The sequence below is a fragment of the Molothrus aeneus genome, unplaced genomic scaffold (genome assembly GCF_037042795.1).
Source record: "Molothrus aeneus isolate 106 unplaced genomic scaffold, BPBGC_Maene_1.0 scaffold_36, whole genome shotgun sequence".
Classification (NCBI taxonomy): domain Eukaryota; kingdom Metazoa; phylum Chordata; class Aves; order Passeriformes; family Icteridae; genus Molothrus; species Molothrus aeneus.
Window position 1 is genome coordinate 3185879 of NW_027099027.1, and position 17481 is coordinate 3203359.

Sequence of the window (17481 nt, forward strand, 5' to 3'; positions counted from 1 at the left end):
CTGGGTTTTTCCATGTTCGCCTTTATGTTGCATTTTGTAAAATTGAAGAGCTTTAACCGTGATACTTTTAACTCTTAAATAGTTAATACTTTTTTTTAAAAAAGCAGATACCGGGGGCCACATGTGACTCACCAGATGGCAGCCCTGGAAGAGAAGCTTTGGTTCTAGTCAGCCAGGAGAGGAGCTTTAGAAATGCAAATGAACCCTGCTGGGCAAAGCCTGGCCAATGTACCTGGGTCTCTTGCCTGGGGCAGGAATTGGGCTGATTCCCCCTGCCCCTCACCCCGAGCTCTGCCTGCTTGCGCTGATGGAATTTGCACAGCTCAAGGCAGAGCCCGGGGTGAGGATATCTGACCCTGCAACAGAAACGGGTGAAGCTGCAAAGGGAAACAGCAAATGGAGAATGTTGGGAAAACTTCACTATAAATAAATGGGGGGGAATCATCCCTCTGCCCACTCCAACGTGTGCTGTCACTGTCTATGTTATATAGGGTGGATTAGAGCACTGAGATGTTCTTGCTACCACAAGTTCCGGGAAATCAGTTGGGAATCCAAGTATTTGATGATTTAATTAGAGAAAAATGGTCAATTGATGCAGCCCTGGCTGGAGAGAGCGGCCAAAAATGGGGAGAAGATGAACGGCCAGCAGAACAAATCCTACAACACCATGGACCAGCCCCTGGGAACCCAAACCAATTCATATCAGGAGCCACAGAACCCATTTCTCATTTCAATGGCACCATTAGATTACAAGCTGTCCTCGGAATAACCACCCAGACAGCTCCAGCTCCTGACCTTCCTGCTGAGCAATCCACTGAAATGAGGAACACAACATTTCCCCATGGGATGGGATCAGATCATCTGTTAGCAGAGAAAAGAGGAGTTTGTGGAAAATCAAATGACTCAAACTGGTCTTGGCAAATAGATGACAAAGCAAAAGTGGTGAAACAGATAACAAAGGAAACAAAAAAGCAGCTCATGTACCAGTCCAAACGTGGAAAGGATGGGAATGGGACATGGTTTTGTGGTTCCCTGGCAGACCATGGGTTAAACGAATGCTACTTCTGCTCTGATGTGCTACAGCAACTCTCACCTTTTTACCATGCTCCACACCTTGAGAGTGCGGCTCATTCAGCAGCTGAGCGAGGGGCCAGGGACTTGTAGATAAGGAAGTAACGGGCGAAACCACCAGCTTCAATAAATGTTATTAATTAACATGGACTGCTGCTCACAGAAAGTCCCGCTAAATTGCTGAACGTCGAGAACAAAAAAGACTTAACAGAGCCGTGAATATCGGCTGTTCTACAAAAGTGGGGGTGCACATTAACGAGGACGTGCAGTTGGCAGATCGGGAGGTCTGAACCTTCCAAGTACCTCAGCCAGTGGGCAAAGGGAGAGGGAGATGAGCCGGGAAAATGCGGATAAAAAGGAGGCTGCGAACTACAACAATGGCAGAGAGCGCACGGCAAATGCGCCACGGCCTCTCCCTCTGCTCAGCAATAAAGTCACTTGTACAGGACTCCTCTGTCTCCTCGGGGCACAGAAACCTCCGGCCACGTGAATTTCCCCGCACAGCCGCGGGCACGGGGCAGCCGCCTCTGTCCCAGCCACAGGAACCGGGCCGAGCCAGCGCTGCTCCGGCAGCGGCTCCTGCCGAGGCAGCGGCCGCAAGGAGACCGCGGGCAGCCGCTCCCGCAGCGCCCTCACGGCAGCGGCACCACGGGCCGGACACGGCACAAGGAACCCGCCTGAGCCCCCTGCCGCCCCCGAGGCCCGCAGCGAGCCCCGAGCCCCCGCACAACCCAGCGCGGCTCCCACCTGCGCTGCGGCCGCCTCCCAGCTCCGCCGCCGCCTCACCGGTGGGTCCCGGTCGCTCCCAGCATGGTCCAAATCACTCCCGGTAGGATCCCAGTTGCCCCCGACACGGTCCCAGCGGCTCCCAGTCATGCCCTGTATGGTTCCTTTCACTCTCAGTCCCTCTCAGTAAGAGCCCAGTGTGGCCCCAGTCACTTCCAGTATGAGCCCGGTCACACCTTACCCGATGCCATTTGCCCCTGCTGTGGTCCCAGTTGCTCCCAGTATAAGTCCAGTCACCTCCAGTTTGATCCCAGTTACTCCCAGACACTCCCAGTACTATGCCAGTCACTCCAAGTGTCACCCCATCAGTCCCAGTATGATCCCAGTATGACCCCAGCATGGGGCAGCTGCTCCCAGTATGATCCCAGTTGCTCCCTGCATTATTCCAGTTTCTCTTCTTCACCCCTACTACAGATCTGATCACTCCCAGTATGATTCCAGTCAGTCCCAGGATGATCCAAACCATTCCCAGTCCCTCCCAGTCCAATCTCAATTGTCCCCTGCATGTTCCCAGTAGCCCTCAGTGTGGTCCCAGTATATCCCAGTATGATCTCTGCTGCCTCAGTTCTGCTCCCAGTGGGTTCTTTTCCTAGTCTGTCCCAGTCTCTCTCCAGCAGCTGCTGCCCACCCCCCCTCCCAACCCCATTCCCGGGCACTGGGACCCCCCCCTGCACCCCCTTATCCTGCACCAACACCCCCCTGCACCCCCTTTCCCGGGTATCCTCCTCTCCCAGCCCCTGGATCCCCCATTTCCGTGAGCCCAGGGACCCCCGGGCCCCCATTCCCGGCCAGCCCGGGGCACCTCAGCCCCAGCCTCCCTTTGCTGGGAAACCCGGCCTGGGCACGGGGCTCTGCGGCCGCTCTGGGATTTATGATCCCCCAAAGGAAAGGGAGAGAACAGCAGAGGGAGAGAGAGAGAGAAGGAGATTGGGAATCAGGGATTGGGTCCCAGCGCCCAGCCCTGCTCCGCCGGGGGTGGGACCCGCACCCGCAGGAAAAATTGGCTCCGCTGCTCCCGCTGCTTGCCCGGCTTTGGGCCGAGCCCAGCGGGGTCCGGGCAGAGTTCAGAGCGCAGGGCCGGGAGTTCAGCACAGCCCGGCCCGGGGGTCCCGCAGGGCGCGGCCCTGGAGGGTCCCAGACGGATCCCCGAGGGATCCAGAGGGGTGCCAGGAGGGGATCCAGGTGAATTCCCTGGAATTCGCCCTTTCCCCCTCCCCCCGCGCTCCCTCGGGCACTTTCGCTTTCGCGTCTCTGCAGCTGCGATCGGGGACGGCTGCGATGGCCCCAGCGCTGGGGCTGGGGGTGCTCCGGGGGCTCCTGGGGCTCCTGGGGGACCCGGGGGCCGCGACCAAAGGTGAGTGGGACCCCCCGAAACCGGGACCCCCCTGAACCGCAATTCCCGGGCACCGGGACCCCCTTGATCTTCCATTCCCGGGCAGGGGAACCCTCCTGAACCCCCATTTTGGGTCATGTCACCCCCCCCCTCACTCCACTTCCCCAGCACCGGGACCCCCCTGTACCTCCTCATCTGGCACCGAGATCCCCTGAACCCCCATTTCTGTTCACCGGGACCCCCCTGAACCGCAATTCCTGGGCACCGGGAACTCCCTAAACCTCCATTCCCGGGTACCCGGACTCCCCTGAACCCCCATTTTCGGTCCTGTGACCCCCTCAGCACCCTTTTTCAGCACCGGGACCCCCTGAACCCCCATTCCTGAGCACGGGGACCCCTTTGAGCGCCCATTTCTGGGCACAGGGACCCCCCTGTACCCCCTTGCCCAGCATTGGCACCGCCCTGTACCCCCTCATGTGGCCCCAGGACCCCCCTGAATCCCCATTTCTGGTCACCGACGCCCCCGGAACCGCGATTCCCGGCCACCGGGACCCCCTTGAATCCCAAATTCCTGGAAGAAAACTCCCCCCGAACCCGCATTCCCCGGCACGGGAACCCCCTGAACCCCAATTTTTGGGCACTGGGACCCCCCTGCCCCCCCTAATCCGGGCCTAGGATCCCTCCGCACCCCCGTCAGTGCTCTGGGACGCCCTGCACGCCCATTCCCGGCCACCTCGTCCTTCCCAGACCCCACACCCGCCCTTTTCCTCGGCTTTTGGACCCCCAGATCTCCCAAATTTCGGCGTCCCCCCAGTTCTTCATTGCCGGCGCTTCCTGGAAGGGGTTCCAGGGGATCCCGGAGGGTCCCCTGGGGTTCCAGGGGGTCAAGAGACCCCCCTTGAACGTTCATTTCGGGACACTGGGACCCCCCCTGTACCCCCTTCCTCAGCCCCGATAACCCCTGCACCCCCTTATCTGCAGCCTGGAACCCCCTGAGCCCCCATTCCCGGGCAGGGAAACCGCCCTGAACCCCAATTTCTGGGCACCGGGATCCATTACATCCCCTTATCCGGCACCGGGACCCCCTGAACCTCAATTTTCAGGCACCAAGACCCCTTGAACCCCGGAACTCGGGAATGGAACCCCCCGGAACCCCATTTCCTGGGCACAGGGACCCCAGTGCATCCCGTTATCTGGCCCTGGGACCCCCTGCACCCCCTTTCCCAGCACCAGATCCCAGCCAGGCCATTATCTGGCACCGGCACCCCTGAACCCCCCATTCCTGGGCACCGGGACCCCACTGCATCCCCTTATACAGCACCAGGACCCCCTGAACCCCCATTCCACTGCACCAGGACCGCCGTGCACCCCCATATCTGAGACTGGAACCCTCCCAAACCCTCCGTTCTCAGGCACAGGGACCCCCCTGCACCCCCTTATCCAGCACGGGGACCCTCCTGCACCCCCTCATGCAGCACCAATGCCCCCCCGCACCCCCTTTCCCGGCCCTCCCCCTCTCAGACACCCCAGCCCCCGCTTTTCCTTGACCCCAGCACCCCCTGGACCCCCACTCCTGCCTTCCACAGCCCCCACCCACCACCTCAACACCGGGGGCCCGTGCACCCCCTTTCCTGGGCACAGGGACCCCCTGGACACCCCATTGCCCTCACCCCCCTTTCCTTTATTCGGGACCCCCTGAACTTCCTCTCCCGGGCATGGGAACCCCCCTGTACCCCCTCATCCGGGACTGGGACGCCCTCCTGGACCCCCTTCACGTGTTCCGGGACCCCCTGCACCCCTCCCCGCCCCTCCCGCCCTCCCCAGACCCCAGACCCGCCCTTTTCCTTCACCTTTGCACCCCCAGATCTCCCAAATTTCCCTGTGCCCCCAGTTCTCCACTCCCGGCGCTTTCTTAAGGGGGTCCCAGGTGGTTCTCAGACGGCTCCAGGGTGGTCGCAGCGGGGATCCAGAGGGATCCAGATGAACTCCCTGGCATTCCTTCTTTCCCTGTCCCCTTCCCTCGCTTTCCCTCGGTCTCTTTCCCTTTCCCGTCTCCCAAGCTGCGTCCCCGGGATCCGCCCACCTCTCCCAGCCCCAGACCTCCCTTTCCGTGACCCAGGGACTCCCTGGAGCCCCATTCCTGCCTTTCCCAGTTCCCAGACCGCACTTCCCTCAGCACCGTGGACCCCTGGACCCCCTTTGGTGGGCACAGGGACCCCCTGGATCCCCCATCCCGCCTCTCCCAGTCCCTTCCCTGAACCCTGGACCCTTCCTGGCTCTCCCAGTCCCCCTTCCTGCCTCTTGGATGCCGCAGACCCCCCAACCTCTGCACCCCCACAGTTCTTCACCCCCTGCTCGCCCTGCGGGGGAGTCTCAGGGTGTCCATGAGAGTCCCAGGGGGGATTCTGGGCCCTGGGACCCCCCTGAATTTTCACTTCTGGGCACTGGGAGCCCCCTGCACCCCCTTATCCAGCACCAATCCCCCCCTACACCTCCTTTCCCATCCATCCCACCTTCCTCAGTCCCCAGACCCCCCTTTCCCTTGACCCTGATACCCCCTGGACCCCCATTCCTGCCTTTCTCAGCCCCTGGCTCCCCCTTTCCTCCGCTTCAAGGACCCCCAGCCTTCTATTCCCAGGTCTCCCCACCCTGTGACCCCTTTCCCTGGCACTGGGGACCCCTGGAGCCCCTTTCCTGGGCACAGGGATCCCCTGGAACCCCCATCCCACTTTCCCAGTCCCTGCACCCCTCACCCCTTCCATGACCCTGGAACCCCCTGAGCCCCCTTCCTGGACACCAGCACCCCCTGCATGCCCTTTCCTGTCCATCCCACCTCTCCCACCCTGCACACCCTTTCCTTGGCTCCAGGATCCCCGAACCCCTTCCCAGCTCTCCCAGTTCCCCTTTCATTGATCCATGATCCCCTCAGCCCCCCCAAATCTCTGTGTCCCCCCAGTTCTCCACTCCCTGCATTACCTGAAAGTGGCGGTGTCAGAGCCCAGCGCGGGGATCCCCCAGTTCATGGCCATTGGGTTCATGGTTGGGATCCCCTTCATGCGCTACGACAGCGAGCGGGGCAGGACGGAGCCGCTGACGCAGTGGATAAAGGATGGAGTCGAGCCGGGATATTGGGATAGGGAGACCCAGAAGTTTGTGGGACACCAGCACGCGTTTGTCGAGGACCTGGAGACACTGCGGGAGCGGTACAACCAGAGTGGGGGTGAGTGGGGGGATCTGTGGGGCTGGGATGGGAACTGTAGGGCTGGGGTGAGGATCCATGGGGCTGGGATGGGATCTATAGGTGACGGATGTGGATTCACAGGGCTCCAAGGGGGTGAAATGGGAATTTATTAGGCTGGTATGGGATATCTTGTGATCTATGGGTTGAGATGAGATCTGTGGGGTTGGGTTGGGATCCATGGGGTTGGGATGTGGATCCATGGGGCTGGGATGGGATCTGTGGGGTTGGCTTGTGAATCCATGGGGTTGGGATGTGGATCCATGGGGCTCCAAGGGGCTGGGATGAGGCTCTGTGGGTCTCCCTCAGACTCTGGTGCTCCATGGGGCTGGAATGGGGCTCTGTGGGGCTGGAACACAATTCCATGGGTCTCTGTGGGTACAATCCCCCCAGGTCTCCACACAAGGTTGCGAGTTTCTGGCTGTGAACTCCTGTCCGATGGGAGTGTCCGTGGATCCCACCTGGATGGCTACGACGGGCGGGATTTCATCTCCTTTGACCCGGAATCCGGGAGATTTGTGGCAGCCGACAGCGCTGCTGAGATCACCAGGAGGCGCTGGGAACAGGAAGAGGTGGCTGAGTATTGGACAAATTACCTGAAGCACGAATGCCCGGAAGGGCTCCGGAAATACGTCGGATATGGGCATGAGGAGCTGGAGCGCAAAGGTGGGAGCAGAATTCCTATGGGAGTTTGGGATCTGGGAATGGAGGGCTTGGGAACACAGTAATTCCTGTGGGAATTCCATGGGTAGATCTCACCCCTATGCCATTCCTATGAAATTCCATGGTCAGATTTCACTCCAGTCCCATTCCAGTGGGAATTCCATGGGTAGATCTCACTCTCATCCCATTCCTGTAGGAATTCCATGGATAGATCTCACTCTCATCCCATTCCCATGGAATTTCATGGGCAGATCTCATCTCCATCCTATTCCAGAGGGAATTCCATGGTCAGAGCTCACCCCAGTGCCATTCCAGTGGAAATTCCATGGGTAGAGCACACCCCAATCCCATTCCCACAGAACTCAATGCATTAATTCCACCATTATCATCCCATTCCAGAGCCCCCTGATGTCCATGTGTCCGGAAGAGAGGAACACGGGACGCTGATCCTGTCCTGCCGCGCGTATGGATTCTACCCCAACACCATCGCAGTCAGCTGAATGAAGGGGGGTGAAACCTTGGATAAGGAGACGGAGTGGGGCGGGATCGTTCCCAACAGCGACGGCACCTTCCACACCTGGGCCAGGATCGAGGCGCTGCCGGAGGAGCGGGAGCAGTACCGGTGCAGGGTGGAGCATCCCGGAATGCCAGGGCCCGGGATCTTAGCTTGGGGTGAGGCTGGGAATGTGGGGATTGGGAATTTGGAATTCCCAAATGGGGATTCCTCTGCCCCTCCTCACTATCCCATGTTTCCCAGAGCCGACATCTGGCGGGAATCTCACTGTGGTGGTCGCTGTGTCTGTCATCGCTGCCATCCTCATCCTCATCCTCATTGGATTCATTGTCTGGAAGCTCCAATCCGGTAACACACGGGATGGGGGTTGGGAAGGGGCATGGATCCACCCAGCACCGTTCTGGGAATCCTGTGCCACTGACGCTGATCCCGCTTTGTTTCCACAGGGAGGAGAGACAGGAATGGATACAACCCAGCAGCCGGTGAGTTCCAATGGTGTATCCAGCTCTGGATCCCTTCTGTGCGGATCCTAGGATGGATCCTGGGGTTAATCCTGGTGTGTGATCCACGCTGGAATCTCATGGATCTTCTCTTTCTGCAGGAAAGGACATGGGAACCAATGGCTTGAGCACAGGTATGGAGCAGGATCAGGGTGGGATTCCAGAAGGGGATTAGGGCGGGATGGACGGACTGAGATCAAGGAGGGGTTTCAGATCAGAGCAGGGTCCAGAGTGGGATCAGGGGGAATTGTAGAGTGGGATTTGGGCTGGATTCTGGAGTGGGATCAGGAGGGATGGATGGAGCAGGATTGGTGTGGGAGGGATGGAGTGGGATCAGGGCTGGATTCCAGACAAGAATCAGGTGGGATGGAATGGAGCAGGATCAGGTTGGGGTTCCAGAGAAGGGTTGGGGCAGGATGGATGGGGCAGAATGGGGTGGGATGGATGGAGCAAGGTTGCAGCAGGATTGGGGTGGGATCACGTGGGATTCTGGAGCAGCTCCTGCTCTCCATGGGCTCCAGCCAGGTCCATCCTGTGGAATGGGGACAGGGACAGGGTGACACCGTGACCCTCTCTTATCCTGGCAGGAATCACTGCCTGAGCGATCCACAGAGCTGGATTCGGCCCCTTCCCTCTTCCTGGGAAAGCTGAGAGCTGCCAGCAGAGCTCATCCCACTGCTCTCACCCACCCCATGGCTCTTGCTAACGGATCCATTTCCGGTTTTCCAATGTTTTAAAGGCAAGAACCACAAATATGCCCAATCCTTCACTTCTGATGTGAAATTATCCTGCTTTGGGCAATAAATCTGGGTTCCTTCCTCCAATGTCTGGCAGTTCATCTCTGGGAACCAGGAATGGGAATGGGGTCACTGGGACAGAGATGGAGACACTGGGAGCAGGGATGGGGACACCAGGAGTAGGATGGAAAGACCAGGAGCAGGATGGGGACATGAGGAGCTGGATGGGGACACCAGGAGCAGATTGGGAACATGAGGAGCTGGATGGGGACACCAGGAGCAGGATGGGGGTTTGTCAGCCACACCCAGCTCCATCCCCCGGGATTCATTTCCTGCCCTGTGTCCCATGTCCAAGGTGTCCCCAGGAGGGTTTGGCCACGTTGGGTTCCCGGAGGGGCAGCGCGATGGGGGTCAGGTCAGGCCAGGCCTTGTTGTCCCCAGTGGTCCTTGAGTGTCCCAAAATCAGGGCTCGGGATCTCGGAGATGCTCCCTGGCCATGACCACGGCCATGACACATGCACGAGATGGCCGTGAGAATGACCATGAGTGACACAGCCCTGAGATGACCATGACATGGGATGACCATGACTGTGACCATGACCATGACACAACCACAACCCTGGCCATGAGATGATTTGGACCAAAAGGTGACCATGGGTTGGCCATGGCACAACCACGGCCTTGAGGTGACCGTGACGTGATCGTGGCCATGAGGTGACAATGAAGTGACAATGACATGATCATGAGATGACCATTACAGTGAGATGACCCTGAGCATGAGATGATGGTGATCAGGAAATGACCATGACCATGAGATGCTCATGACACAACCATGGCTGTGAGACAATTGTGAGACAATTGTGACCATGAGTTGACTGTGAGATGACCATAACTGTGGGAAATAAGAAAAGCCTTACAGAATAAAGACCTTTTCCAACTTTGTTCAATCCTGTTCACTTCTGTTCGCCTAAAGGCATTCTGGGAAGATTCAGCTGTGGTTTGATGGCCAGAGAGTGGGTTGGTGGTCACCTCGTGTGTGAGGCAGGGATTGGCTGGGGAGATGCGTAGACACCACATGATCAGAGAGCTGATTGGGTAAAGGGACACGTCAATAGCAGCACCTCAGTGGCAGATGTGGGAATCCGCAAAATTAGAGGTCTTGGGAAAGCTGCAAGATGCAGGCCTCAGAGACAGCAGAACTGTGAGTAGAGCTAAGCAGCAGCTGTGAGATAGGTCAGCAGAAAAAGTATTTAAACTGTAGAAAAGCAAGGGCAAATAGAACAATGGTCTGTGTATTAACGCTTGTCTAGAATAACTCTAAGCTCCAGAAAGTTTATCTAGCAAGATATTAGGAAGGTTAAATCTTAATAGTGGAGCTCTGTGCTTTGTGTTTTAAGGCTTACAAGCAGGTATTGTATTCGAAATAAGCATTGTTTTAACCAAAAGTACGTGTGCTTGTGGTGATTGGAGAGAACTACTGTCAATATGATTTTGCTTTGTGTGATTGGTCAAGAAACTTATAAAGTAAGTTGTAACATTAAGTTCTTGGTCTGTTGCCTGGGATGTGACCTGCTGGCATCTTCCCATTGTCATAATCATGTAATGTGACTGATGCTGAAAAATAAAACAGCTCAAGGCACGTTCCACAGCAGTCCCGTCCCTTTTGTGGTCTGTAAATAACCCCCAGCCAGCGTTAAATGGTGCTTCCTCTGTGAGGAGTTACGTTAGACTAGAAGAATAAAAAAGGAGATCATGGACAGTTTGGGCGCCAGAGGCCCAGGTTGTTAAAAAGGAGGAATAGACCATGCCCTTCGCCGTCTGCATCTGATGTCCTTGTGAGTAGCATTATTAGGGGCGCCTGGGCTACGATATGGGAAATCATTTATCTAAAACAGAATGGGATGTGTTTTACCAGCTTGAAAAAGTTTTACAGGATAAAGGATGTTCAGATATCTCAAAACATGAACTGAAAGACTTATTAATCTGGGTAAAAGCGAATACTTTAAATATAGACTTGCAGTCTGCTTTTACCTTTGATTTTTGGGACCAGATAAACTGGAAAATTTATAATCTATTCTCTCTCAAAAAGGAAGAGACTGTAGGCAGCCTAATGCCTGTCTCCTGAGCTTTATTGGAGAGTTTTAAACAAAATGATTGTAACAGAGACCTTTTTGAACAACAAAACCGAACATCTTGTTCTGAGACTTTAAATCCAAGTGATGCTGGGCCATCGTCCTCTTTTGGAGAAATTTTGAGTTCTGTTTGAAATTCCTTCCCTTCTGGCACCTCCGAGATTTCTCCAAGCAGTGTAGACAGCACTCTGATTCCTGGAAGTCAGATCAGCTTTCAGCTTCGGTCGTGCCCTCTGTTTCTTCCGGGATTCTCTGCGTCCCTGCTGCTGAGAACAGCCGTCCTCCCATTCCTCCACGAAAGCAGCCACCCCCGCAATGCCCAGAAAAGTGTTCAGGATTTTCATGGCATTCCAGGAATGTGGGAGTTTGTGAGTTATGTTCAGGGCAGGGTGGAGGTCGCACAGACCCGAGAGACGAGAATTTGAAGAGGCTTTGTGATACAAGAGCTACTTGTTCTGAAATTGTGCAAGCAGGGAGGGCCGAGGGGAGCTTTGGGTCTGCTCTGCCTGGCCGGGGGCTGTGGGGGTCACTCCTGCCACTGCTTCCCCTTCTCGGGAAAATACCCCCTCGGATTTGGTTCAGGCGGGCAGATTGCTTTGCAATTCTGAAAATTCTTTTTGTGTAAATTCCTCCAACAAGTCTCTCCCAGGGTTTTCTATGGTACGCCAGCCCTCAGATACAGGCGGTGGGGGAGCTGTGGATTTGGCTCTGCCTGCAGAGGACAGGGCAGGGGGAGGACAGAGGCAGCGGGCAGCAGCCAGGAGCCGAGCGGAACCAGGATGGCTCTGCCCAGACAGATGCCTGGGATGGAGGCAGGAGGGCTCAGAGGAGTTTCTGTGGAAACACAAACAGAAGCCTTGAAGCCCGTCTCATTTGCTGCTGGGGGGGAAAACAGCACGTCGAGGTCGCGGCTTGGAGCTGGCAATTTTCCAGCTGGTTCCCCGCAGGCAGAGCTGCAGCGCAGAACCTGTAACAGTGCATTGGAAATTATCACAGATACAAATTCGCGCGCATTCCGAGAGCAGGAGTCAAATTCTGGCTTTTTTCCACAGTCCAGGGTACGCGACTCCTCCCCTGCCCTTCCTGGCAGGGCTCCGGAGGCGGCGTGGTCCTTAAGCGATGCTGCGGCCAAGAATTCAGAGTTCTCTTCCCCGCCCATGCTGGCAGAGCTCCCGGGAAAGTTTGTTGCTTTGGCTACATCCCTGCCGAGAACTTGGAGCTTGGCAGAGCTCCCGGAACAGCTGCTGTCAGTGACAATTTTACCTTTTCTGTACCAAAGACAACAATGACGAGAGGAAAAATTAAAAAGCAATCTAAATCAGAGGTTGAACCTCCCTTGAGATTACCTAATTGGTCTAATATTAATCAAAATTTAGAAAAAGATTTGGATTCAAAGATACAACTCCTTGCATTACCTGTAAGATACGGTCGTAATGATGCAAATCCACGATATGAAAGTCTTTCTCACCATGATATAAAAGAACTGCGTCAGGCTTTGAAAGAAAGTGGGTTCTCCTTATTTTAATAATGTGTTGAAAAGTATTTATAATTGTTATGACTTAGTCCCTGCTGACTGTCGAAATGTGGCTTCCCTGATTTTAACCAATTCACAATATCTTTTATGGGAATTACAATGGAAAAAACTCCTTAATAAATTGATTGAAAGATATGCAAATACTGCTTATGAGGATCTAGATGTTACCCAATTAGCAGGTGATCCACCTTACCATAGACTGGAAAATCAAGCAGCAGAATTGCCTCGGCCTGTATTAACAGATATTAAAGATGCTGCTAGAAAAGCTTTGTTTTCAGTTGAGCCAGCTGGTACACATGTGAATGCTTTTACTACTTTTAGGCAAGGTGAAACAGAATCCTATGGTTCTTTTTTAGATAGATTAACCCAAGCAGTCGAAAAACAATGTCCAGATGAACAAGCTCGCTACTATATTGTTCAAAACCTTGCTTTTGTAAATGCTAATGAGGAATGTAGAAAAATTATTTTAACTTTTCCTGATCAGCCTCCAACTGTTACACAGATGCTAACAGCTTGCAGTAGGCTCACTGCTCCACAACATCTTGCTAATATACAGGTCAATGCTTTAGGAAAAACATTGGAAGACCATCTGACACAATGAATGGATACATTTGAAAAGCTCCTAGAAAAACAAGAAAAAATTTGGGAAAACTCTGTTAGCACTGTGCAGTTGGACTCTGATGAAAAGACTTGGTGCTTTGCTTGTGGTAAACCAGGTCACATTAAAAAGGATTGTCGTGTGAAAACAATCCAACCAAAACAACTTTCTATTTGCCCTCGATGTCGAAAAGGGAAGCATCTTGCTAAGTACTGTCACTCTCGTTTGGCATCGATGGCAGACCCTTGTCGTTAAATTTAAAAAACAGCGCGAACCACCGCGCTCAGACACAAGCAGTGGTAGCCCCTGGCAACCAGGTACCAGTCAGGTGGTGTTGGTACCTCAGTCATTTATCCCTCAGTCAACCAATCCTCAAATGGTTCCAGCTCAATACCCTCAAGGGCAAGGTTCGAACTGGCCTCCTCAAAACTGATTCATCTATTAAATAATTTGTGTTGTGTGAACATTCCTACTGGAATTGTCAATCTTTTTCAACAAAGACAAGATTTTTTGATTCTAGGCAAAGCCAACAACAAAATTCTTGGACTCTCAATCCTTCCTTCTGTTGTTTCAGTAAATTGTAATGAAGAGCTAGTGATTTTAGCTCTTGCACTTGATGTTCCTATGATAATTCCACCAAAAACACCTATTGCTATTGCATTTCTGTTACCCATGAGTACACCCAAGCAAAACAACTTTCCAAAGAATTCAATTGTGTCTGTGTCATCTGGTACCTCAGGTCCAGAGGTCTTTTGGGTGCAATGTTTGGACTGTGACCGACCACAACTGACTTGTAGCCTGACTCACTGTGGTAAAACAATTTATGTTACAGGCATGCCAGATCCTGGTGCAGATGTCACTGTAATTTCCCATATGTTCTGGCCCAATGACTGGGATTTGGTGGCTCCTTCAGGTTCCCTCACAGGGATTGGAGGTGCTACTGTGTCTTTGCAAAGTGCATCCATGATTAACATTACAGGTCCTGAAGGAAAGACAGCAACAGTGCATCCTTTTGTTGTTCAGGAGCCTCTCACCGGCTGGGGGAGAGACGTCCTGTCCCAATGGGGAGCAAAACTGGAGGTGGGACTGTGACGGAAACCACGTCAAAACCGGCCACTTTAAAGCTGACCTGGAAAACTGATCATCCTATATGGATTGATCAATGGCCTTTAACAGAGAAAAAACTAAATATCCTTAAAAAATTGGTAAAGGAACAATTACAGCAAGGTCACATCACCCCCACAAATAGTCCTTGGAACTCACCAGTATTCGTCATCCACAAGAAGACATCGGACTCCTGGAGGTTGCTTCCTGACCTGAGGAAGATCAATGAAGTGATTGAAGACATGGCACCTCTTCAACCTGGACTCCCTTCTTTATCAATGATCCCAAAACACTGGCCTCTCGTTGTCACTGATTTAAAGGACTGTTTTTTCCACATTCCACTTCATCCTGATGATGCTCCAAGATTTGCCTTTTCCGTTCCTGTCATCAATCGAAGAGAACCCGTGCAGAGATATCACTGGAAATCACTGCCTCAAGGAATGAAGAATTCGCCTGTAATTTGTCAGCATTTTGTTGCCCAAGCTTTGTCTCCAGTTTGACGGAAGTTTCCAAGATTCATGATTCTAAACTATATGGATGATTTGCTCATCGCAGCTCCAACGCAGGCAGAGATGGAGCAAACCTGTGCTAGTGTTGTCGCTGAAATCCAAAATGCTGGACTTGAAATTTCTGCAACAAAAATCCAAGAAGTTCCACCCTGGAAGTATCTGGGATGGAAGATGACTGAGAAAACAATAACGCCGCAGAAGATACAGCTCCAGACCAGTGTCAACATTCTGCAAGACTTACAACAACTTTTGGGAGAAATCAATTGGGTCAGACCTGTTTTGGGAATCACCAACGACAAACTGGGTCCGATGAACTTTTCAATTTACTGAGAGGAAGCTGCGACATCACTTCTCCAAGAACCTTAACACCTGAAGCTTGTGCAGCCCTTGACAAGGTCATGGAAGCTCTCCAAAGACGACAAGCTCATCACTGTATTCAAGAAAAGCCTTTCTTTTTTGCAATTTTAGGAGAAAAAAATGCAACTTTGTGGTCTCATTTTTTAGTGGGACCCTTCTGAGACAGATCCTTTGTTGATAATAGAATGGATTTTTCTTCCCTACACGTTTCCAAAGACTATTTTCACAGTTTTAGAGATGATAGCCGAAATTGTAATTAAGGCCAGAACCAGATTGCTAACTTTAGCAGGTCAAGAATTTGCAGTTATCTATTTACCATTGAAAAAAGATTATCTTAATTGGGCAATGCAAAATTCTGATGATTTGCAGTATGCTTTGTTGGACTTCCCAGGTGTTTGTTCTGTTCATTACCCAGCTCACAAATTCTTGCAAGCCAAATTGAGTTTTAGGGAGAAACCTAAGTTAAGTGAAGAACCCTTAAATGCAATAATTCTCTTCACTGATGGCTCTGGCAAAAGTCACAAATCAGTCGTAACTTGGTTGAACCAAAAAACTAATGCTTGGGAGTCAGACATTCAAATAGTAGAATGGTCTGCTCAGGTTGTTGAGCTTGCTGCTGTGGTTTGGGCTTTTCAGCTCTTTCCACAGCCTCTTAATTTAATCACAGATTCTGCTTATGTTGCTATTGTAGTTAAAAGATTAGAAGGGTCAATTTTAAAGGATGTTAGTCATGACACTTTATACCGTTGGCTCTCATGCCTTTATACAACTTTGCAGTATAGAACTAATCCACATTCTGTTTCTCACATCAGGGCTCATTCTTCGCTTCCTGGATTTTTAGTGGAAGGAAACACGAGAGCGGACAAACTGACAATGGTTATTTCAAACTCTTTGCCAAACGTTTTTGAACAAGCAAAACTGACCCATGCCTTTTTTCACCAAAACCCGCAAGCACCTCAGCGAATGTTTCAAATTTCCAAAAGTCAAGCTAAGGCTGTCATGAGTACTTGCCCTGACTGTCAGCTTGTGCAGCCTGCTGTTTCTACAGGAGCAGTCAACCCACGAGGTTTGCAAAGCCTGCAGTTATGGCAAACGGATATCATTAAATACCCTTCCTTTGGTAAATTTAAAAATATTCATGTTTCAGTGGACGCGTTCTCTGGTGCAGTTTTTGCTTCTCTTCACACAGATGAAACAAACAATCATGCCTGTCACCATTTTTTGCAAGCTTTTGCTTCATTGGGTGTGCCCCAAGAAGTAAAAGTGATAATAGTCCTGCATATATAGCTCAAAAATTAACCAAATTTTTAAAAACATGAAGTGTTCGTCGCATCCTTAGTATTCCTCACTCTCCCACAAGTCAAAAAATTATTAAAAAGACACATCAAATATTAAAACACATTCTTGATCAACAGAAGAGAGAAGTAGAAGTCACACCACAAATAAGGTTGAACAAAGCTTTGTATGTTTTTAATTTTTTAAACAACTCTGTTGCAAGACCCGATCCACCAATTTTTAAGCATTTTTCAAATAACACACAAGCAAAACTGAAAGAAAATCCCCCTGTTTTAATTAGAAACCCTGAGACTGGACAAATTGAAAGTCCTTTCCAATTAATCATTTAAAAAGTATGCTTCTGTCTCTACAAGTGCAAAAATTAAGTGAATCCCAGCCAAAAACGCCAAACTGTACCGCACCCCAGAACGTGTCAACGAGTCCAAAACCATAAAAGCAAATACACAGACATAAGCTAAACAAAAAAATCACGAGTCACACCTGACATTCCTTATTCATCAGTAAAACCTACAAACTCTAATTTTATGTTATTTATAAGTGTGTCAATTGTTAGTTTCATAGAACTGATTTTTGGCAAAAGCCTAGTTTTTGTTTTGTTAAGTTATAAATCCCCTCTATTAGACTTTCAAAGATAAAATTTTATTTTAAATTCAAAAGCAAAGTTTTTAAATTAATATCTATGAGAAGATTTTTTGCCAAAAATTAGCTCATGAAAAAAGATAAGGCAAAATCAAATGATATGCTGGTGTTAATTAGTTTTAATTGCTTCTTATAGTGCAAATTTGCCTGTGAAACAACCAAAACCAAATGTTTATGTGACCTTAGCCAAGGCAGCTCACTCAAATACCAAATGTTTGTCGAATTCAAAACCAAAAAAGGCTTTCTCAACCTGTCTAGTCAGCGTGCCAGTAAAAAATTTGCCTTTGATCAAAAAGCAATCTAACAGTAAGCCTAGTAAAATTAACAATGAGAGCAATCCCGTATTAAATTAAAACATTTAAGCCAAAAAGCTTCCCAAAGCAATATCTAAATCCCCCAAATTAAAAATCCTTAATTCTTTAACAATAGATTTTTGCCTTATGTTTACAGCTAATGATTAGCAAAAAAGT

General features: G+C 51.4%; 1 pseudogene; it reads left to right on the forward strand.

Moving 5' to 3' along the window:
- The first annotated feature begins 3135 nt into the window (after nucleotides 1-3135).
- On the forward strand, nucleotides 3136-8306 carry LOC136570735 (class I histocompatibility antigen, F10 alpha chain-like; annotated as a pseudogene).
- Nucleotides 8307-17481: the final 9175 nt, after the last annotated feature.